Raw genomic sequence first — 23,037 nt, 5'->3', positions numbered from 1 at the left:
TGTCTTTGCTTCCTGTATTGTTTCAGTTAGTTTTATTGCAGTTAATCAATGTAGTTTTATAGCTGTGCAAAAGGGAAGTCTAGAATTGAGCTTAAAAAGAAACTAATTAGTTAAAAGGTTATCCATCTCTATTGTAGAATATTTGGAAAATAATGAAAAACTGAAGAAGAAAAGATTTCCTCTAATAGCACCACTTGAGGATCTGTGTTGCTATTTTGTGGCGTACCAAGACAGTGAATTTGATTTAATACTGAAAATTGTAAGGGAACATAAAATTTTGTTAACCAGAAGAATAACAAGATTACAATTAGCCAATGTTCTGAATGTATCTGTTCTTCTAGTCATGTACTGAACAGCACATTAGAATATATTGATCCTTTCTTTGTTTTTCTGTAGGTGACTTGTGATGGCGGAAGCATTCCATTGTATGTGTGAAGCATAATCCTGGATTGTTGATCTTCATGAATATTCTTATATAACAAACAGCTTCTGCATCTTGGCACATCTCCAGTTATCTCATACAAGGCAATTTTATAGATGGCTTTTAATATGATACTGCTAAATATAGAAAGACATTGCTTATTTAAAAGATATACTAGTTACTTAAATCACTGGGTTTAAATTATAATAGTAATTTAGAATACAAAAGGAAAATAAAATTAGGCATCTATGTATCAGAATTTTATTATTTCAAATTTACCTACATTCATCCACATGATATCTGATTTGCTGCCTTCAAGGAGACAGGGAAGAGCAAATAAATACAGTCTAGTACAGTTAGTGCTATACCAGAAAGTCACACAGGGTAGTGATGGGATCTGGGGGTTGGGGTAGAAGACACAAAGAAGGTGTAATGGAAGGCTTCCTAGAAGAGGTGACACTTAAACTTAGCCAAAGAACTAAATGGGTCTGAAACTCATTTAGGTTTTAGTATAGGGAAAGCAGAGGGAAGCAAAATAGCAAGGCAGCAATGTACAGGAACAAGAAGCACTAGAGCATGTCACTAGAACTTTCTTAGCCTTGGTTTCTTTTGGCAAATGCAAAAGTCAGTTTGGAAAAACAGTATTACAACTTTGTAACATGATTATAATTAGCATCACAGATACTTGGATTTTAACGTACTCTTCACAGGTGAGGTGTTCTCAAGCTACAGTTTTTACAGATCAGTCTATGTATCTGGTTCTGCCTTTCTTTACTTATTAAATTTGAGCACCTGCTGTGCATCTGACACCCCTAAAATCTGTCTCCTGTAAATATGTAGTTGCAGATCTGGTAATGAAAGAAACACTTTAATGTGCTTCCTAGAAATGGGATCAGCACAGGAGGGGCCAGCCTGTGACCATGGTCAGAAGGGGCCAGAGGTACTGCTGCTTGCAGACCATCCCCGCCAGTGGGCACTGGTTAGCCCCAGTCTCCCAGGGCTCTCTCAGTGACATCACACTCAGGGCAGCAGTTTTCCCCGTAAAAAGGTGTAAATATGTTACCAGAAGTGAGTGCAAAAAGAGATTGCCTGACAATTAGTTTTGGTAGCTTGACTCTAAAGCCAAACTAACATTCTTATCAAAGTTTGGTAAGAGGTCAGAGGACTTAGAATCAGAGTTTAATTCCTTCAGCAAAGCAAGAAGCATGCCCTTTCTCCATCCTCCTAAAGCAATGGTTCTCAGCTGGGGTGATTTTGCCCACTGGAGGACATCTGACAGTATCTGGGGACATACTTGGTTGTCACAACTTGGTAGGTGGGCCCCTGACATCCAGTGGGTACCAGCCGAGGATGCTGCTGGACATCCCATGCCCACTCCACATCCAGCCCTGGGACGGTATCCAGGTGGAGAGACCTCCTACTGACACAAAGGAGTGGCTCTGACAGCTCCGCTTAAAAACACTGAGTCGGATTTTTTTACACTTGTGGAATAGAAAGGGGAACAATCCAGAACTCACTTTTAGCACACTGATTTTAGGATAAATTATCTCATTTTTTAATATATCTGGGCTCACATGCCAGACATTCAACACAAACCACTGATCCCCAACCCAACCCCAAATTGTCCCTGCTCATTTTCTCCTGCATCTTAACTCCCCTCTGTAGTCTCAGGCTAGCTGTTAGTCCTTCAAATTTTGCTCCCATGAAAGAGATGGTAATCTTTATTCAAAGAACCGATACCTAGCTCTTAAGGTCAGGGCATTCCCATATGGTTAGATTCACTCGAGGTAAGCAGCAGTCCAGGCTGAGGAGACCCAGAAAATGGCCGTGAGATTGGACATGATTCCACCTGGATGGGGTACCTAGAGCAGTCAAATCCAAAGACAATGAATGATTGGAGGTTGTCAGGGGCTGGAGGAACAGGAGGGTGTTAGCGCTGACCAGGTACAGGTGCTGTTGGGGAGGGGTATTGTTCTGAAGGTGGACTGTGGTGATGGCTGCACCACCATGTGAATGGACTTAATGCCACTGAGCTAGACATTTTGAAATGGTTAAGATGGTAAATTTTATGTTTCTTTTACCACAATTAAAAATACTGGTCATTAAAATGAGCTCAAAATATAAAAGTGACCTGAACTTGGTTCACCACCTGGTTGCTGAGAATGACTATGTAAAGATACTCAAATGGATAATCTAAAGAATATCTTTCATGATGTCTGTGTTATATATACACACACATATATATGCAGAGTATGTATAAGCACAAAGTAGGCAAATTGGAGCCTATCTTTAATAAGTAGCAGTGATAAGAGTTGTTGATAGCCCTTGCCATAGGAATTCTGAAGTTTCAGTCATTACTTCCACCTATACTCTCTCTGCTTATTTGTCCATGTCAGTTTCACTGATTCTGACTTCACCCCTGGTCTCTCTTTTTGTTTTTCTAAAGTTGGTGCATAGAATCAGATCCACTTTAAACCTTACCTCCTTTAAGGCTTCCACCATTGCTACATCTGCCACCCTCTGCCTCAGGCCAGCCACCCCTCCCTGCTGCTGTCACATCAGCTACTTGGCATCTGTCACCCAGATGCCCTCACCTGCCCCAGAGAGGTATAGTAGCAGAATGGTTAAGAGAATCGGTTATGCACTGAAACTGCTTAAGTACAAGCCACAGTGAGATATCACCTCACAACAGTCAGAATGGCCATTATCCAGAAGACAAGAAATAAATGATATGAAGGATGTGGAGAAAAGGGAATCCTCATACACTTCTTGGGAATATACATTGGTGCAGTCACTATGGAAAGTAGTATAGAGGTTCCTCAAAAAACTAAAAATAGAAATATATGACCCAGTAACTCCACTTCTAGGAATTTACCAGAAGAAAACAAAATCTCTAATTCAAAAAGATATATGCACCCCAGTGTTTATTGTCACATTATTTACAGTAGCCAAGATATGGAAGCAACCTAAGTGTCCATCAATAGATGAATGGATAAAGAAGATGTGGTACATATACACAATGGAATATTATTCAGCCATAAGAAAAAAAAATCCTACCATTTGCAACAACATGGATGGAGCTAGAGGGTATTATGTTTAGTGAAATAAGCCAGGCAGAGAAACACAAGTACCAAATGATTTCACTCATCTGTGGAGTATAAGAAAAAAGCAAAAACTGAAGGAACAGACTCAGAGAATCCAAGAATGGACTAACAGTTACCAAAGGGAAAGGGACTGGGAAGGATGGGTGGGAAGAAAGGGATAATGGGAATAAGGGGCATTATGATTAGCACCCATTATATGGGGAGGGTGCATGGGGAAGGCAGTATAGCAAAGACAAGTAGTGACTATGGCATTTTACTATGATAATGGACAGTGACTGTAATGAGGTATGTGGTGGGGACTTGATAATGGGGGGAATCTAGGAACCACAATGTTCATGTAATTGTATATTAATGATAACAAAAAAAAACGTTAAAACATGCCATTTACAACAACGTGGATGGACCTAGAGGGTATTATTATGCTAAATGAAATAAACCAGGAAGAGAGAGACAAATACCATATGATTTCCCTTATGCGTAGAATCTAAAAACAAAAAATGAACAAAACAGCAGCGGACTCCATGCTTAGAAGTGACCAGTTGTCATCACAGGGAGGGGTTGGGGTGGGTGGGTGAAATAGGTGAAGGGGATAAAGAGGCACAAAATCTCAATCAATATAAATTAGTCATGGTGATGAAAGTATACCATAGGGAATATTACGGTCAATAGTCTGTAACAAATGTTGACTACACTAGTTGGGGTGAGAATTTAATGTATATTATTGCTGAATCGCTATGTTGTATACTTGAAACCAATCTAATACTGTGTATCAACTGTACTTCAGTTTTAAAAAATCAAAAATTAAGACTGATGAGAATTAGGCTTGAGATGGATTAATGATTGAGCATTGACCCCCCCTATACAGAATTTTATTGTTGTTAACAACCATTTGATCAATAAATATGAGAGATGCCCTCTCAAAAAAAAAATCAAAAAATAAATTTTAAAAAACTGCTCAAGTACAAAACCACTATCTCTAACACTTGGGCAAGTTACTTAATCTCTCAAAGCTTCAACTGCGCATCTACAGAACAGTTGGAACAATAGCATATCACATAAGATTGTTGCAGACCCTACATGAAATGATGCCAGCTCTTGGGCAGAGCCTGACGCCTCACAAGCAATGGGCTGTAGTACTCTGGTCTTGGGCGGCAGGTCGCTATCCAGCTGACCTCAGGCTTCTGCTACCTTGCACACCATTGTTCCACCCTCCTGGGATCTGAGCTGCTCCATCCTAACAACCATGAACCCAGCATTGCACTTGCTAATTGCAGGGCTTTTGTTATTTTGTTGTTTAATTATGGTAAAAAGCATATGACATCAAATTTAGTGTCTTAGCCATTTCTAAGTGTGCAGTTTCCTAGTTCAGTACATTCACACTGCAGCAGATCTCGCTTAACTTTTCCATCTTGCAAAACTGAAAGCTGTTAACACTCATTAGACACTAATTCCCCCTCCCTTAGCCCTCAGCAAGTGAATATGTGCATGAACTAGTTCAGTGAGTCTTCAGGATATCCACATCTCTTAAAGACAATTACATTCTATGCCTTTCCACATTGCGAAATTTAATCCTCTTTTCTTTCTGTTCCTACAATTCTACTTTAGATAACGTCACAGGAGTGGAATCACACAGTATTTGTCCTTTTGTGACTGGCTAAGTCACTGAGCATAATGTCCTTGAGGTTCATCTGCGTTGTAGCGTGTGCTGAATTTGCATCCTTTTGAAGGCTGGATAACATTCCCCTGTACATGTGCACCGTACTCCTTTCCCCATTCACCTGTTGATGGGCCTCTTGGCTATTGTGATGTTGCTCAGGCTTTTTTTTTAATTGTTTAACTTGTTTTCAGCGCTGTCAACAATACTGGGCACACAGCGAGTCTTCATGTTTGTTTTATAAGTGAATACGTGAATGAACTAATTCAGTGAGTCTTCAGGATATCCACATCTCTTAAAGACAATTACATTGTTCTATACCTTTTCACATTTGGAATTTTGTTACCATTCTATATTTTAGCATGAAAATAGGTAATAAATGCTGTAATCTGTTGTTCTTTCCTGTGTATCAGGTTTTGTGCTATGCACTTCAGCTCCATTAACCTTTCATTCCAATCCTATAAGGCAGGTATTATTATTATCATCCCCAGTTTACAGAAGAGACTGAGACAAAAGAAGCCAGTTATGTGCCCAAGGTCATGTAGCACATACGCTGTATAACCAGGTTTTAAACCTAGACTGACTGAGGCCAGAGACAGAAAACTTAATCCCTGTGCCATAAATGCTCTAGTGTACATGCACAAATGTAAGGTGCCTCACCCCAAACTCTGTGAATATCGGTGTCTTTTAAGGTATTTTAAAAAAAATATCTATAACATTTCAAAACTTCTCTGTAGATATTTTGAATAGGTGGTGCATAAAAATACTGAGTTTCTGAACATGCACACATCTAACCTAGGGAAGTGCTCTAAACAAAACAATATTAAGGTAGTTAAAGAGGATGCCATTTCCATATATTCTATCATGCTGGAAGCATCGATAAAACGGCCTCATAATTCAATGCAAACATTTGTCTTGGAGATGGCAAAGAACCAAGAGTATGAAGCTCCAGCCCCACCATTGTCAGAAAAAGCATAAAACCTAAATGCCTTAGAAAGGAATTAGAGCAATGTAAGGACTCAGAGAGTTTTGCCCTTCCTTCTGGGGAGTCCACCAGAACCCCTAAGATGTTCCATTGAGAGAGGTCCCACTAGGACAAGGGGAATTTGGGTTAGTTAATGCTCCCCTCACTAGTACTGAGATGAGAAATTTCAAGAAAGAAATGAAACCATTGTTAGAAGATCCCCTTGGCCTAGAGGACCAACTAGATCAATTCCTGGGACCTAGTATATATACTTGGATTGAGCTGATATCCATCGTGTATATCTTATGCCCTGGTGAGGAGACGGGGATGACCAGGAGAGCTGCTCTGTCCATTTGGGAATGAGAACAACCCCCAGGCAAGGGTGTCCAGCCAGCAGAACAAAAGCTCCCAAATGTAAATCCTGGGTGGGATAATCATGATCCAGGGGATAAAACTAAAATGCAGGATCTTTGAGGGCTAATTGTAAAGGAAATCGACCCCAAGATCTCAAAGTGTTACTAAGGCATTTGAAGTCCAACGGGAGAAGGAAGAGACCCCAACTGCATTTTTACAGAGACTCGGGGACCAGATGAGGAAGTATTCAGGACTTGGCCCAGAAGCTCAGGTAGGACAGGGTCTTTTATTTTTATTTATTTATTTTTAATTTTTTACTAGGGTATTATTGATATACACTCTTATGAAGGTTTCACATGAAAAAACAATGTGGTTACTACATTTACCCATACCCCAATGCAGTCACTGTCCATCAGTATAGTAAGAGACCACAGATTCACTATTTGCCTTCTCTGTGCTACACTGTCTTTCCTGTGACCCCCCACATCACATGTACTAAACAATACCCCTGAATCCCCTTCTCCCTCCCTCCCCACCCACCCTCCCCCACCCCTCCCCTTTGGTAACCACTAGTTCCTTCTTGGAGTCTCTGAGTCTGCTGCTATTTAAGGACAGGGTCTTTTAAAGGTTAATTTTGTAACCAAAAGTTGGCCAGATATTGCTCAGAAATTACAGAAGTTAGATGGATGGAGTGAGAAACCCATTGAGAAATTACTGAGGGAAGCTCAGAAAGTTTTAAAAGAGAAGAAGAGAAGCAGAAGCAGGAAGCAAAAACTATGGTGACTACCCTAGAAAAAGTGATTGAGAGGAGAGGCAGAGGACCACCTCAGAGAAGACAAGGGAATCAGAAAAGACAGAATGAAAGACGGGAGCACGAGGAGGAGACAAGAAATGCTTTAAATGCAGGAAACCAGGCCACTTTAACAGAGAGCGCCCTTTATGGGGAAAAGAAGTGACTTCCCTCATGGCATTAGATGAAGAATAGGGAGGCCAGGGGTTCCCCTTCTTTAAACCCTACCAGGTACCCTTGATAAATCTAAACGTGGAGCCTAAAGAAGAAGGCAACCTTTTTAGTAGATACAGGGGCAGCCTGTTCCTCCTTGACCTTTCGGCCATAAAATGTGAAATTTCAACCTGAAAAGCTTTTAGTCTCTGAGGTTAAAGGGGAGGGATTCCAAGCTCCTATTTTTGAAAAAACTGTAATCAGATTGGAAAGTGAGATAACAGAGGCATCCTTCTTGTATGTCCCAGAAGCAGGAACTAATCTCTTGGGAAGGGATCTAATTATTCAATCAGGCCTGGGTCTAAGAATAGAGAAGGGCTAAATAAAGGTTCTAATGGCCTATCTCACACAGGAGGAAGAAAAGAGTATGGGCTAAGGAAGGAAATAGGGGAGATTTACAAGTTTTCCTGATAAAAGTAACTTTGAAACAACCGGGTGAAAAAATTTACAGGAGACAATATCCAATTCCCTTGAAGGGAGAAAAGGTCTCCAGCCAGTAATAGAAGGCCTTGTTATAAGGATGGCCTATTAGAGCCTGTGTGTCACCATACAACACGCTTCTGGTGAGAAAACCTGATGGGTCATATCAGTTAGTGCAGGATCCTCGGGCTATAAACCAAATAGTCCAGACCGGACATCCTGTAGTCCCTAACTCTTACACCCTCCAGAATAAAATACCATATGAACATGAATGGTTAGTGTGGTGGATCTGAAGGATTCATTTTGGGCCTCCTCACCAGGTTTGGGCCACACTTAATCAGCAGGCTGGACAATGGCTAACCAGATTGTCACTAAGTTTGGATAGCAGAGACCGTTTCACCTTTGAATGGGAAAATCCCATGAATGGAAGAAAACAGCAATATCATTGGACCGTGTTGCCATCAGGCTTCACGGAGGCTCCCAATTTGGTCAAATGTTAGAATCCACCTTAGAGGACTTTGAACTTGTGCAAGGAACACAACTTTTGCAATATATAAATGATTTATTAATTTCAGGGACAGAAAAGACAAGAGTGTCTAAAACCACTACAGATTTGCTTAACTTCCTGGAACAGAAAGGGTGTAGGGTCTCTAGAAATAAATGTCAATTTGTAGAAAAGGAACTTAAATATCTAGGTCATCTTATAAGTGAAGGAAAACAAAGAATCCAGAAAAAATTGCTGGAATCATAAATTACCCCAAGCCTAAAACAAAGAGGGAACTTAGAAAATTTGGGGGAAGAGTGGGTTATTGTAGATTATGGGTTGACTCATGCACAAAAGGCTAGAAGCCTGTACTCCAAATTGTTAGAGGGAGAGCCAGACCTTCTCCAATGGACCCCAGAGGAACTGCAAATTCTAGAGGAATTAAAGCAATCCTTGGTCACTGCCCCAGTCCTGGCATTCCTGTCTTTAGAGAAGCTGTTTTCACTTGTTTGTTACAGTGGAGCAAGGTTCTGCTGTAGGGGTTTTGACCCAAACCTAGGGAAGAAAGAAACAACTGGTGGCCTTTATGTCTAAACTATCGGACCCTGTCTCTCAAGGATGGCCTGAATGCGTTCAGGCCATCGCAGCCACAGCCTTACTGGTAGAAGAGAGCAGGAAACTAACTTTTGGAGGAACCCTCACGGTCAGTACTCCTCACCAGGTTTGGGCCACACTTAATCAGCAGGCTGGACAATGGCTAACAGATTGCCGAATTTTAAAATATGAAGCCATTTTACTTGAAAAAGATGACCTGATCTTAACCACAGATACCTGTCTCAGTCCGGCCAGCTTCCTATTTGCAGGGGACACTAAAAATCAATCAGAATTGAGCCACAATTGCATGGACCTCATAGAATATCTGACTAAAGCCAGGCCTGAATTAAGGGAAACACCTCTAGGTGGGGGTATGAAACTGTTTATAGGTGGATCCTCCCAGGTGATACAAATGACAATGGCTATACCATCACTGATGGAGACCAATTATTCATCTGTGAAAAGGGAAGATTACCCAATAATTGGTCAGCCCAAACCTGTGAGTTGTTTGCCCTTAATCAGGCCTTAAAACTACTTTCAGATAAGGAAGGCATGATTTACACAGACTCCAAATATGCCTTCGGAGTAGCCCATACCTTTGGAAAAATTTGGACAGAAAGAGGTCTCATAAACAGTAAAGGAAAGGAATTAATTCACAGGGAATTAAGGAGGTTCTGGAAAATCTCTTCCAGCTGAAATATCTATAACACATATGAATGGCCACCAGAAAGGAAATTCTTATGAAGCAACAGGTAATAGAATTGCTGATGTAGCTGCTAAAGAGGCTGCATCTGATGATGAAATTAGACTTTTGACTATCACTCCTAATATCCCTAAAATGACCTTACCCCAAAATTTTCAAAAAAAGAAATTAAGAAGCTACAGGAGGTGGGGGCATCTCGAGATGAGAAAGGGAGGTGGACTTCACCCAATGGGAGAGAAATGATGAGCCAGCCTATTCGGAGAGATCTGATGAACATGTTACATAGAGGGAGCCACTGGGGTCCCCAGGTGATGTGGGATGCTTTGCTAAAAGTGTATGGTTGTCCTGGTATTTACAGCATTGCTAAACAGGTTTGTAGGAGTTGCATAACGTGCCAAAGAATTAAAAAGTATGAGAAAGCCAGTACCTAGAGGGAGACTCCCAGGAATAAGACCATTCCAAAGTATCCAAATTGACTTTACTGAGATGCCAAAAATGGGAAAGCTTACATATTTATTAGTGATTGTTGACATCTCACTGGATGGGTAGAGGCTCATCTTTTAACAACCACAACAGCAGGATCAGTAATAAAAGTACTTTTAGAGCAAGTTATTCTAGGTTTGGGTTTATAGAAAATGTTGATTCAGACAATGGGAGTCATTTTACTTTGAAAGTATTACAGGGAATAATGATGGCATTCCAGGTACAATGGGATTTCCATACTCCTTGGCATCCACCATCCTCTGGAAAAGTAGAAAGAATGAATCAGACTCTCAAGAAATATTTAACCAAATTAATGCTAGAAACCAAGTTGCCTTGGACTTAATGTCTTCCTCTAATCCTAAGGATTAGACCTGCTCCCTGAAAGGATTTAGGATTTTCCCCTTAAGAGTTATTATATGGGCTGCCATAGCTAGGAAGGGCAACAGACTGCCCACCATGGAAACCAAAGATCAGTTTCTAAGGGAATATGTGCTGGCCATGTCTTCTACCTTATCTTCTCTCAGCCTAATAGGACTGCTCACCCAGATTCCTCCACTTGAGTTCTTTGCTCACTGCTTCCAACCTGGAGACCTGGTGTTAGTAAAGTCCTGGAAAGAAGATTGACTCCAGCCCAGCAGGGAAGGCCCCTCTCAAGTGCTCCTGACCACAGAAGCCACAGTGAGGACGGCTGAAAAGGGTTGGACTCATTACACCAGCGTAAAAAAACTGACTGAGGGACCTGGGAACAAAACAGAGAATTGGCAGGTGTCCCAGGTGGCTAACCAACCCTTAAGGCTAAAACTAAAGAGGACATAAAAATGTTAACTGCTCTCCTTCTCACTCTATATTTTACAGACAAGTCGCAGGGAGCCCTAGAATGGAAAGGAACTTCTGGTTATCCTGTCAAGCTGGTGATCAATATTAGAAAACCATCAGGCCCCAAAACATCAGATTTGATGTTTGTCAGTTTCTCTCTTGTGGTGACCTCAATGACCAAAGACAGCTTTCTGAGGATTAGTAAGTATCTCCATCCTGCGTGGATGAATGTTAATGGAATAAAAAAGGCAAACAGGCCCCCATGTCCAGGGTGGAACAATGTTTGGTGGACACCCAGTTTCAAGGACGGGAAGCCCCTCATGCAACAGGAAAACCTTTAAAAGGAAAGCTCCACTTGGCTAAAGGCATTCCTCCTGATAATTGCCAGGACAGACAATGTAACCCCCTCTTATTAACTATACATAATCCTCAAGACTTAGACTCAGACCCTGTATTGCTCCTCATGTTTATGGGCTCAGTACAGATATTACTGGAATAGATCCTACAGGAAGGTTTGGTCTTAATTTAATCAAAAACAAGGCTTCACCCATAGTGACCACCCCCAATCCTGAGGGAGATAATGAGCCAGAGCTTCCCTGTAATGAGCCTAAACTAGTTACTGTAACAGAGATAATGGATCTAAAACAGACTCTAAAATTGAGACAGGTTATGGAGACACCAGTGCCTGGGTAGAATGGGTCAAATTTTCAGTACTATATTTGAACAAAAGTGATTGTTATGCATGTGCTCCTGGACAGCCACAGGCGCAGGTGGTCCCGTTCCCTCTCAGCTGGGACACAGACCCCACTGGGATGAACTGCACGTTGGCCCTGTACCAGGACAAGGATGCTTGGGGAGATGGGACTTGCAAGAGCTTGTCTCTATTCTTTCCTGCACTAAAGAAGTCAGACCCCAGGGCAGTCCCCTCTTTTTCCATAAGGATGATGAATCACTCCTCATGTATCTCTAGGCAAAAGGAAGGTTACACAACTCCTGTGGGGAACTTGCTGACTTGTACCCACACCCTAAATGTCTCTAAAGAGGGCAACTTCTTGAAATTATGCATCCTTCGAGTGGATGTTCAGTGGTACTGTGGAAAGGGAACCTATGCAACTCACTGCCATCCACCTGGACTGGGAATTTTGCTTCAGTCCAATTGGCCATTCCATTTACCCTGGCATTTCTCTCCACACCCAAAGAAAAAAAAGTTTTCACAGAAATCAGAGAGCATTACAAGGATCCTTTGATTCAAATGTATACATTGACTCAATAGGAGTCCCTAGGGAAGTCCCTAATGAATTTAAAGCTAGAAACCAAATAGTTACAGGGTTCGAATCAGCACTATCTTGGTGGCCCACCATCAACAAAAATGTAGATTGGATCGATTATATTTACTATAATCAACAAAGGCTTATTAACTATACCAGGAATGCCCTTCAACGAGTAGCTAGCCAATTAGATGCTACCAGCAGGATGGCCTGGGAAAATAGGATAGCATTAGATATGATGTTAGCATAAAAAGGAGGAGTCTGTGTTATGTTGGGAGGAAAATGTATTTTTATTCCAAATAATACTGCCCCTGATAGTACTATTACTAAAGCCCTACAGGGACTCACCACTTTAGCTAATGAATTAGCTGAAAACTCTGGCATCAGTGACCCTTTTACAGACTGGTTGGAAGGATGGTTCGGAAAATGGAAAGGTATGGCTGCCTCTGTTTTAACATCCCTTGTTATAGCTGCGGGAGTTCTGAGTGCTGTAGGATGCTCTATCATCCCTTGTGTGAGAGGCCTGATGTAGAGGTGTATAGAGGCAGCCATAAACAAACAAATACCTATGACATACACCCAAAATAATTTTATGATATTGAAAGATAAATTTGACTATGAAGAAGAGAGCAAAAATGTATTAGAAAAGTTTGAAAAAGGACCGGGCAAGAGTTGAAATACATTACTGGGAGTAAAATCAGACATTCTTCAATAAGAATAGGGGGAACTGTTAGAAAAAGCATAAAACCTAAATGTAATTTATTCCCACCAGGTTTAAGCCTTTTAACAGTAAGGTATGACAAAGGGCCACGTGGTGAAATACACTCCAGGAAGTTACTCAGGTTGGGAATGGGGTGGGGGTCGGGGGTGGGGTGGAAATTGATAAGAAATGGGCTGTGCCTATTTGGGAAAAGGAAGAAGTTTTAATCCAGCCAATAAACTTAAGACAAACATAAGAGAAAGCCTAATATGGATATAACTTGCTTAGGTGACATCCGGGAAAGAATGTTGAGCCCTGTAGTACTCAGCCAATGAGAAACCAAGGAAGGGACTCGCATACTAGGGAATAAATTAGTTGCTCCAACTGCCCTAGGTGTGCCTGCTTGCCAGCACCCCCGATCTTGCAAGACCACCATTAAAGCCTCGCTCAGCTGTTCTTTCTCTTTGTGTCCATTTATTGAGTTTGGACCAGTGAGTGTATTTCTCTCACCATCTCACCAAGATTGCTAATTTGATCACACCATTCTTTCCAGTTGTCTTTTCCTCCCTTTTCTTGCCTGTCTTCAAGCCCAGCCAATGAAGAGATGTCTCAGGAAGACACTATCGCCAGCCCACTGTGGAATGCAGGTATAGTTGGCTCCAGGAGGAATGTCTCCAAGGAAAGGGATGAAAGAAAGGGGGGAAAGAAAGGGATTCATTTGATGAGTGAAGGCATTGAGTGGGGAATTCCTCAGATTTAATATAGGTAATCCGACAAGCAAATGAAAAGCAAAGTATGTATCATAATATACTGTATCCTCAACTGCGAATGAAATTTAAACATACATAATGATAATAATGAAAGTTGACTTAATCAAAAAGCTGTAATGGCTGTGATGAGGTGGGGTACATAAATCACTGAATGAGATCCTTACCCTCCATTGTAAAAAGTAGATACTGTCTAGAACCAAATATCAAGAAACTGTTAATGGTTGAAAGTGGCTGCTTTGGAAAGGAGCAATCTCTTGAGAAGGGACTGCACTTTGTTATAAACTTAGTTATATTAGTGGATGTTCTAAGCAATGTACTATTACAACTTTGATTTTCTTAAAAAATAAATACATTAACCTCTACCCTGAAAACTACAAGACACTCTTCAGAGAAATTAAAGAGGACGCTAATAAATGGAAATTCATCCCATGCTCTTGGCTAGGAAGAATTAATATTGTCAAAATGGCCATCCTGCCTAAAGCAATCTACAGATTCAATGCAATCCCTATCAAAATACAAACAGCATTCTTCAATGAACTGGAACAAATAGTTCTAAAATTCATATGGAACCGAATAGCCAAAGTAATCCTGAGAAGGAAGAATAAAGCAGGGGGGGTTACACTTCCCAACTTCAAGTTCTACTACAAAGCCACAGTAATCAAGACAATTTGGTACTGGCACAAGAACAGACCCATAGATCAACAGATCAGAATAGAGAGCCCAGTTCTAAACCCACACATATATGGTCAATTAATATATGATAAAGGAGCCATGGATATACAATAGGGAAAAGACAGCCTATTGAATAACTGGTGCTGGGAAAACTGGGCAGGTACATGTATGAGAATGAAACTGGATTACTCCCTAATTCCACACAGAAAAGCAAATTCAAAATAGATCAAAGACCTGAATGTAAGTCATGAGACCATAAAACTCTTAGAAGAAAACATAGACAGAAATCTCTTCAATGTAAATATGAGCAATTTTTTCCTGAACACATTTCCAGGCAAGGGAAATAAAATAAAAAATGAACAAATGGGACTACATCAAACTAAAAAGTTTCTGTACAGCAGAAGACATCATCAGCAGAACAAACAGGGAACCTATATTATGGGAGAATGTATTCTTAAATGATTTATCTGATAAGGGGTTAACATCCAAAATATATACAGAGCTCATACACCTTACCAACAAAAAAACAAATAACCCAATTTAAAAATGGGTAGAGGACCTGAACAGACATTTCTCCAAAGAAGTACAGATGGCCAATAGGCACATGAAAAGATGCTCTACATCGCTAAGCATCATGGAAATGCAAATCAAAACCACAATGAGATATCACCTCACACCACTCAGAATGGCCATCATCCAAAAGACAAGAAATAACAAGTGCTGGCAAGGATGTGGGGAAAAGGGAACCTTCATATGCTGTTGGTGGGAATGTAAATTGGTGCAGCCACTGTGGAAAGCAGGATGGAGGTTCCTGAAAAAACTAAAAATAGAAATACCATCTGACCCAGCAATTCACTTCTAAGAATTTACCCAAAGAAAACAAAATCCCTGATCTGAAAAGATATATGCACCCCTATGTTGATTGCTGCATTATGTGCATTAGTCAAGATATGGAACAATCTAAGTGTCCATCAATAAATGAATGGTTAAAGAAGATATGGTACATATACACAATGGAATATTATTCAGCCATAGTAAGAAGAGAAATCCTGCTTTTTGCAACAACATAAATGGATCTAGAGGCTCAGTGAAATAAGTCAGGTGGAGAAAGACAAATACCATATTATTTCATTTATTTGTGGAATATAAATACAGAGCAAAACAGAATAAACAAAATGGCAGTAGACTCACAGACATTGAGAATTGATTGGTGGTTACCATGGGGGAGGTGTTGCATTGGGTGGCAGGGGAATTTCAGGGGTTTATAAAGGGACACAAAAATTCTCAATCATAATATAAGCTGGTCGTGAGGATAGTAATACAGTATGGAGAATACAGCCAATATTTTCCTATGTTGACAGATAGTAGCTGTACTAGTGGGGGTGAGGATTTAATAATATGGGTAACTGTTGAACTACTCTATATACTTGAAACTAAAATAAGACTTTATCAATCATAAAACAATAAATAATTATGGAGAATTTCTTTGCTCCTAGAAGACATTTTGAAGTATTTACATCATGAAACCTGCAACTTAATTTCATGTGGTTAAGCAAGTAATAAGCAGATAAAGAGAGGGAGAAACAAATATAACAAAACATTAATAATAGTCAAATATATGTGACTAAAGTATATATAAATGATAATTTTTCTGTTCTTTTAGCTTTTCTGTAGGTTTTTAAATATTTTTAAATACATAGCTGGAGAAAATAAGGGCCATTAAGTATTCTGGAGAAGCATAATTTCATATTGAATGTGCCTAGGAGAAAAAAAATTACCTGTTCTGTTTTCCTCAAGATAAAGGTCATTTGGAAGTATGTGGATTACCAGAGCTACAGTTCTCCTGAGTAAAATTTTTTTCAGTCAGTCATTATGGAGTAAACTATCCCAAGGATCAACTGCCAAGTGGCTGGGGTGTCACAGGATAAGACTACAGACTAGGCCGTCCACATTCACATATGGTCAAATAACATGTCATCCTTTGTTGGTTTTGATGACATGAACAAAACCACCATGAATAGAGACAACAGGATACTAGCAAATGGGATGTCTGCCATTGCCTATCCAGGGCATAGTGGTCAGCTCATTCTTGTTGATGAGATAGGTCAAAGGCTAAGAGCTGTCCAGAGATTGTATATTATAGCAAACACTTACCCAATACTTACTGTGAGCCAGGCAGAGTTCTAAACGCAACCTGTGTATAATTTTTTTATTCCTCACAAGTCCATGAGGGATATGCTCTTATCTCCATTGCACAGATGAGGAAACTGAGGTGATCATGCGCTAATAATTGACAGAGCTGGAATTTGAATCCAGACATTCTAGCTACAGAGTCCAGGTACAACCTTAGTTTCAAAAGAGCACCAGGCGCTTCTTTGTGGTTATGTAGTCTACATGATGTTTATATTCTTTGTGATACAGTTTCAACTCTCACATCAGGTTGCAGGGCATTTTCCCCATGCCCATACACAACCAGGATGGTAACATTCTCATTTTAAAAGTAAAGGAACTTTTTTCAAATCCCCCTAATGGTAGTGTTATCCACCAACCTCAGAATGAGCATATTTGTTAATCGTTTCAGGAACAAATTTTGCTGCTTTTATATCCAGTTGACTTGGAGCATTTCAAACATCTTCTTACTGACTTGGTTGTATTCTGGCCACAGTTTCCCAATCCCTTCCCCCTTTCTCTTAACAAGAGAGAAACTTAAAAGTGCACATTTTATAATGGTGAAGCATTTTCAAGAACCAGCAGACAGAATGCATATTTGCTCCTTGTCAGCATTTACATCCACATAGTTTTTGTGGTGTTTGCATCTCCCCCAGTCAAGAGATGGGGTCTGCTCTCCATCCTTTGGATCTGCACTGGTTGTGTGACTTGCTTTGGCTGAGAGATTTTAGCAGAAGTGGTGGTGGTTGAGTTCTGGGCTTGACGCCTTACACTGTCCTGTTGTCCCTTGGGACCCACTCAACCACCATAAGAACAAGGCGGGACTGGTCTGCTGAAGAATGGGAGACCATGTAGTGCAACAGAAGTCAACTAGTTGTCCCAGCCAAACCCCAGACATGCAAGACCAGTAAGCCCCAGGTCATCAAAGCCATCCCACAGCTGACTGCAGATGCATGAGCTCAGAAGAACTGTCCAACTGAGCCCAGCTAAGTTCCTAACAGGAGCATTAGCTAAGCCAACAGTTGTTTCAAGTCGCTAGATTCTGAGGTGGTGGCCACCTCCTAATACCATCATCTTGGTGGGGGTTAGGCTTCAATATATGAATTTTGAGGGGACACATGCGTGCGGACCACAGCACCCATGAACTTCTTCACAGAGACAGAATCTGAAAAGAGGTGTATTTTGAAATGGTTAAGCTGCCCAAGGATCATCATGCAGAAAGTGTCTCTGCTCCTTGTCAGCATTTGAAAATCATACCATTTACCACCAATTTTTTAAAAATTAGTTGTGATGCAGAAGTCCAAGCAGTTGGCACTTTTTATCCCAGCAGTCAAATGTGAACAATTCTTAAAGACCAGACTCTCCATCAAGAGTCCATTCTTCCTGCTCATTAGTTATTGCTAAGCACTGATTGGATAAAGGCTCTGTAAGGACAGAAGTTGTTGCTCTGGCTGATCCCTGGGGTTACATCTAATTAGGAGAAAACGGTAGGTATGGGATCACTGACCGTGGCTCTAGCAGCCCTTACGTTGAGAGCTGTATCAGCTTCTTTGACAGTTTTGCAAAATAGCAAGAACAGAGTGTTCTTCAGATGCTGCTTATTTTTCACTACTGGCAACATAAAATTCTAGTGTTGAGGTTTTAGGTTGTGGTGTAAGACACAGCCTCTCTCCTCAGTTGTTCTTGTCAATGAAAGTTTCTACGTGGGTGTATCTCACAGAGATGTATTCCAATTTGCCTGTTCTTTGTAGTTGCAATGTCTGGGCATTTGTTTGATTTGCAGGAGCTCTTTACTTACCAGGGAAATGCAACTTCTGTCCATGATCTCATCTCCAAATAGGTTTTTTATGTTCTCTTTTCATGTTGCTTATGGTGGTGTGTGCTATAAAGAAGGTAAAATGTTTATGTCATTAAATATGTCAATCTCTTAAGATAGTAGATTTTGTGTCAGTTAAAAAACTTTTCCTCTCTGCGTTTCTAAAATTTTTTTCCCATATTTCTTTTGGTGTTTTATGATTTTGCTTTTTATCCTTTTAAACCTTCTTGGGAAAAAACAAACAACTTGGAGCTACTTGGAATTTATTTTGGTATAAGATTTTACTGATGGTTAAAGTTGATTCCCAAACCATTTGTACATTTTCCTCCACTGACTTGAGATGCTAGTTTTTATTGTATAATAAATTTCTAAACACATATTGATCTGTTCCTAGATTTTTCACTCTTCTCTTGCTATCTATTCATTCACCAGTGTACATTTAAAAATATATATATAGGTTTTATGTTTTAAAATATTTTAATTTTTTCAAATTTTTCTTGACTATATTTGCTAATTTACTTTTCCATATTTATTTAGAGCCATTTTGTCCATACTAAATTATGTTAGTATTTTTATTGGAATCATATTAAATTTATTGGTTAGCTTAAGGAGAACTACCATTATAACACTGGATGTAGTGGGGTTTTTTTTGGTATCATTAATCTACAATTATATGAGGAACATTATGTTTACTAGACTCCCCCCATCACAAAGTTCCCCCCCACCTACCCCATTACAGTCACTGTCTATCAGCATAGTAAGATGCTGTAGAATCACTACTTGTCTTCTCTGTGTTGTACAGCTCTCCCCGTGACCTACCCCCCACATTATACATGCTAATCATAATGCCCCCTTTATTCCCCCCCTTATCCCTCCCTTCCCACCCCTCCTCCCCAATCCTTTCCCCTTTGGTAACTGTTAGTCCTTTCTTGGGTTCTGTGAGTCTTCTGCTGTTTTGCTCCTTCAGTTTTTTCTTTGTTCTTATACTCCACAGATGAGTGAAATCATTTGATACTTGTCTTTCTCTGCTTGGCTTATTTCACTGAGCACAATACCCTCTAGCTCCATCCATGTTGTTGCAAATGGTAGGATTTGTTTTCTTCTTATGGCTGAATAATACTCCATTGTGTATATGTACCACATCTTCTTTATCCATTCATCTATTGATGAACACTTAGGTTGCTTCCATTTCTTGGCTATTGTGAATAGTGCTGTGATAAACATAGGGGTGTATATGTCTTTTTCAAACTGGGCTGCTGCATTCTTAGGGTAAATTCCTAGGACTGGAATTCCTGGGTCAAATGGTATTTCTATTTTGAGTTTTTTGAGGAACCTCCATACTGCTTTCCACAATGGTTGAACTAATTTACATTTCCACCTGGATGTAGTATTTTTAATGTTGTTACTTTTGTGTTTGAGAATTTGAAAATTTTGCTCACATAATTTTCTGCATTTCTTATTTGATCTTTTTAAATCTTATACATTGATCCTTTTCTTCCATAATATTTTGAAGTCTGTTTGTATAAAGCTACTGATTTATGAATATTCATGGCATATGCCACTAAGCTATTATGTTTTTAATTTGTTTCTTGTGAGATTTCCAGATATATGAGCATATAATCTATAAGCAGTGATCGTTTAGACTCTTTTCCACTTTTGTCTCTCTAATTTCTTTTTCTGATGTAGTTTTGCTGCTAAGCGCCTTCAAAAACCTATTACATGATAACGATGAATGTGGCTGTTCTGGTTTAAAATAAGTCCATGAGTTATTTGACATTCATCCCTTCAAAAGGGAGAATTTCTAAACACATATTGATAGAGATAGAGACGGCTTCTACTCTTCTGAATGGAGGCTGGACTAAGCGACTTCCTTCTAAGGAACAGAAATTAGGTAGAGGGGATGGTATGTGACTTTGGAGATCAGGTCATAAACAGGCTAAGGAAGCTTCCTTTCTCTCCGTTTACTTACACTGGGGGGAAGTGGGAGTGCCAGCTATGCTTTGATACTCAAGCTGCCTATGGTTCCAAATATTGACGCACTGAGGCTTCTGGAAAGTTGTGCAAGTGGGATCTTTAAAGTGAATCCTGCTGCCCCAGTTAAGCCTTCATGACTGCAGCCCTAGTTGGTATCTTGGCTGTAACCTGTAAGATAAATTCTAGCCAAAATAAGCAGGCAACGAGAGGCAACAAAGGGCCAGGCAATTTATTTGAGCACAATTCCCGGGCGAGGTTCACCGGTCTGAAACGCAGGCTGGGGAAGTCGCGCCCAGGAGGGAAGGTGGGGAGTTTTTAAGAGAATAGGGAAGGGAGGGGGAAGTGGGCCCCGCTAGGGGTATAATGTGGGGAATTTTTTATTGCCTCAGGGTCAGGTGATGGACAGCAGGAGGTCTCCTCCTTCCGGATGGAGGGGGTCTGCATCTGGGGTTTGTCGGCAAGTCATGGGACTGGAATCCAGGAAGAGCTGTTCATTCCTTCCCCATACGGCACAGAGCTACTTGGTGCTGTCTCTGCTCCGCCTGCATTGTCCTCGCCATTCTCCCTCCAGTGCCTCCAGCCTTACATAACCTTATGAGAAACCATGAGCCAGAACATATAGCTAGGCTGCATGTTGGTGCAGGTTTTGTTTATTGGAGTAGATTATACATTGATTAATACAAAACCCACAAAGTTTAAAAATGGATTCTATCATCTTGGACTGAAAGGAATGGCAACAGTACATGAAAAGAGAACTTTAGATCCCTGCACGGCTATGGACAGCAGGCAGCTAAGAACACTATTTAACTGTAAACATGGGCTAGATTTTATGGAACTAGAAGGATTGCTCAGAGGGTGGGACCAAGAGCTCCGCGGATGGAGACAAGAGCCACTGAGTACTTCCAGGAAGTATGATGGAGTCCTATTCAAGGAACTGACATTTACCCAACTGTATTTCAGAATTTCTAGGCTAGAGCTGCTATGTGGCTTTCATTTTTCCTCCCCTTTGAAGGGAAATGTCTACAGAGGCTGTTTCCATTATTGCATGTGATGTACGTGGTAGTGGTTGGGCACATCAATTGTCTTTTTAATTCACGTATCTGCATATGGAGAGAAATCCCTTAAGGAATTACTTCACCCAAGGAACTGCATCCACTGAGCCTCATCTACTCCATGACCTCAAAAAATCCTGGACTTTAACCCTGTATTGGAAGGAGAATTCTGCAGGAGGCTGCAGAGGGAGTGATTGTATATAGCATGTGTGAATAATGTAAAACATCTGTGGCCAGAGGGTGGGTTTTGGAAGTTATAAAACATGGCCCCCACGTTACTTAACTCTTCTCCAGTCAATCTGATGCTGTGGCTGCTTGACTAATAGAATACAGTACAGAATAAAGTCTGTATCAGTCTCTGGTCTGAGGCATTAAGTGCACAAAGAAAAAAATATTCAATGACTCGTTAAAGACGGTAAGGCGGATTTTATTCAAGGCCATCGCAACAGGTGTAGGGTCCATTGCAATGAGGTTTTGCAGTGGGAAAGATTAAGCTTCACTCCAAATACAGCGTGGGTAAGTAGGAATTTAAGAGCCAAGGAGCAGGGTCGGGGGCAGTGGATGGAAAACTAAGAGGTAAGGGGGAACCCGTGGAACAGAATTCTTGTTGAAGGCAGGCAGAGGTGATTTGACATCACCTGGAGGATGGTGGAGGCTAAGGAACGTATCAGTTATCGAGATAGAGGGTTCTTGCTAAAAGTGAATTTTGCAAGGAAGGCACAGATGGGCCTAGGAGAATTGGGAGGCTGACTTAAGTTTGGTCAAGCAAAGAATCTTTGTCTTAAGAAATCGGTAACCCCCACTGCCTGCCTTTTGGGACGCTTGGTTTGGGAACTCGGCTGCCACGCTGTGAGGGCGTCCAACCACAGACGGAGAAGCCACCGCGTGGGTGAAAGGCAGCCCCACCGAGGTCCTTCCATAGCATCGGATAACGTGTGAGTATGGAGCTCTTGGGGTGACGTAAGCCCCAGCCACAGGACCTCACCATAGGGGAGGCCAGGGCGAGGGGGCCCCCAAAACCATGAGAGACAACAATAACACGACTGCCAGCTGTCACCGCAGTTGAACCTCTCGCTTAACTCACGCTCGCCATTCGACTCCGGGCTATCAGCACTAGAAGAGACTTTCCGGAAGCTTCTTGGGAGCGTTGATTGGCTTACACTCACGTCAATCCAGATTTTCTGCCCAATGGACCTTTCAGTCCTCAGACACGGCGCGAGCTTATTGGCGAAGACTCACAAGCGCTCCACACATCTGTAATGCGAGCAATACCCAGGTACTACCCAGAAAGAGAATGGAGGAAGCGTGCGTTTCGGCCGCAAGAGCGGTCCAATGAACTCTTTCTTTTGGCAGTAAATCAGTCCTCGAGCCCGCCCAAGCGGAAGAGAGCTTTGATTGGCTGTTTAAGCACAGGGCTCAGAGCCTCACCGGAGCCTAGACCAAGCTCTTGCCTTTATTGCCTCGTTCGCCCGTCAATCAGCCGCTTTTCCGGAGGGCGGAAAGAGCCGCCCTATTGGCCCAGCCTCTTCCGGGGCTAAAAACTGGCTGCGTGGGCGGGGCGAGCCGGTCGGCCCGAGCGCGGACGCTGCGGGGAGCGCCGGGGCGGGCCGGGGTGC

General features: G+C 41.2%; 1 protein-coding gene and 1 long non-coding RNA gene across 3 annotated transcripts in view; one reads left to right on the top strand and one right to left on the bottom strand.

Annotated features, from left to right (window-relative positions):
- CLASP2 (cytoplasmic linker associated protein 2) overlaps window positions 1-5,573 on the top strand; it is a 205,343-nt gene extending 199,770 nt beyond the window's left edge. The window contains exons 44-45 of one of the 2 annotated variants that reach the window (XR_012125822.1): window positions 397-525; window positions 5,131-5,573. The gene's annotated coding sequence lies outside the window, so the exon portion shown is untranslated. Of the gene's footprint in view, window positions 1-396; window positions 1,240-5,130 lie in introns of those variants that run through there. The other variant, XM_073223506.1, reaches the window with a different exon arrangement.
- A 7,592-nt stretch (window positions 5,574-13,165) lies between these two features.
- Window positions 13,166-22,949, bottom strand: LOC140846587 (uncharacterized). The gene is made up of 3 exons (XR_012125825.1): window positions 22,506-22,949; window positions 18,378-18,461; window positions 13,166-13,640 (listed from the first exon to the last, which is right to left on the bottom strand). It is a non-coding gene; the product is annotated as an uncharacterized lncRNA (long non-coding RNA).
- Between the last annotated feature and the right edge of the window lie 88 nt (window positions 22,950-23,037).

Source organism: Manis javanica, chromosome 15 (assembly GCF_040802235.1).
Source record: "Manis javanica isolate MJ-LG chromosome 15, MJ_LKY, whole genome shotgun sequence".
Classification (NCBI taxonomy): Eukaryota; Metazoa; Chordata; class Mammalia; order Pholidota; family Manidae; genus Manis; species Manis javanica.
The sequence above is the reverse complement of the archived record's forward strand: the minus strand, read 5'-3'. Positions and strand labels throughout refer to the sequence as shown.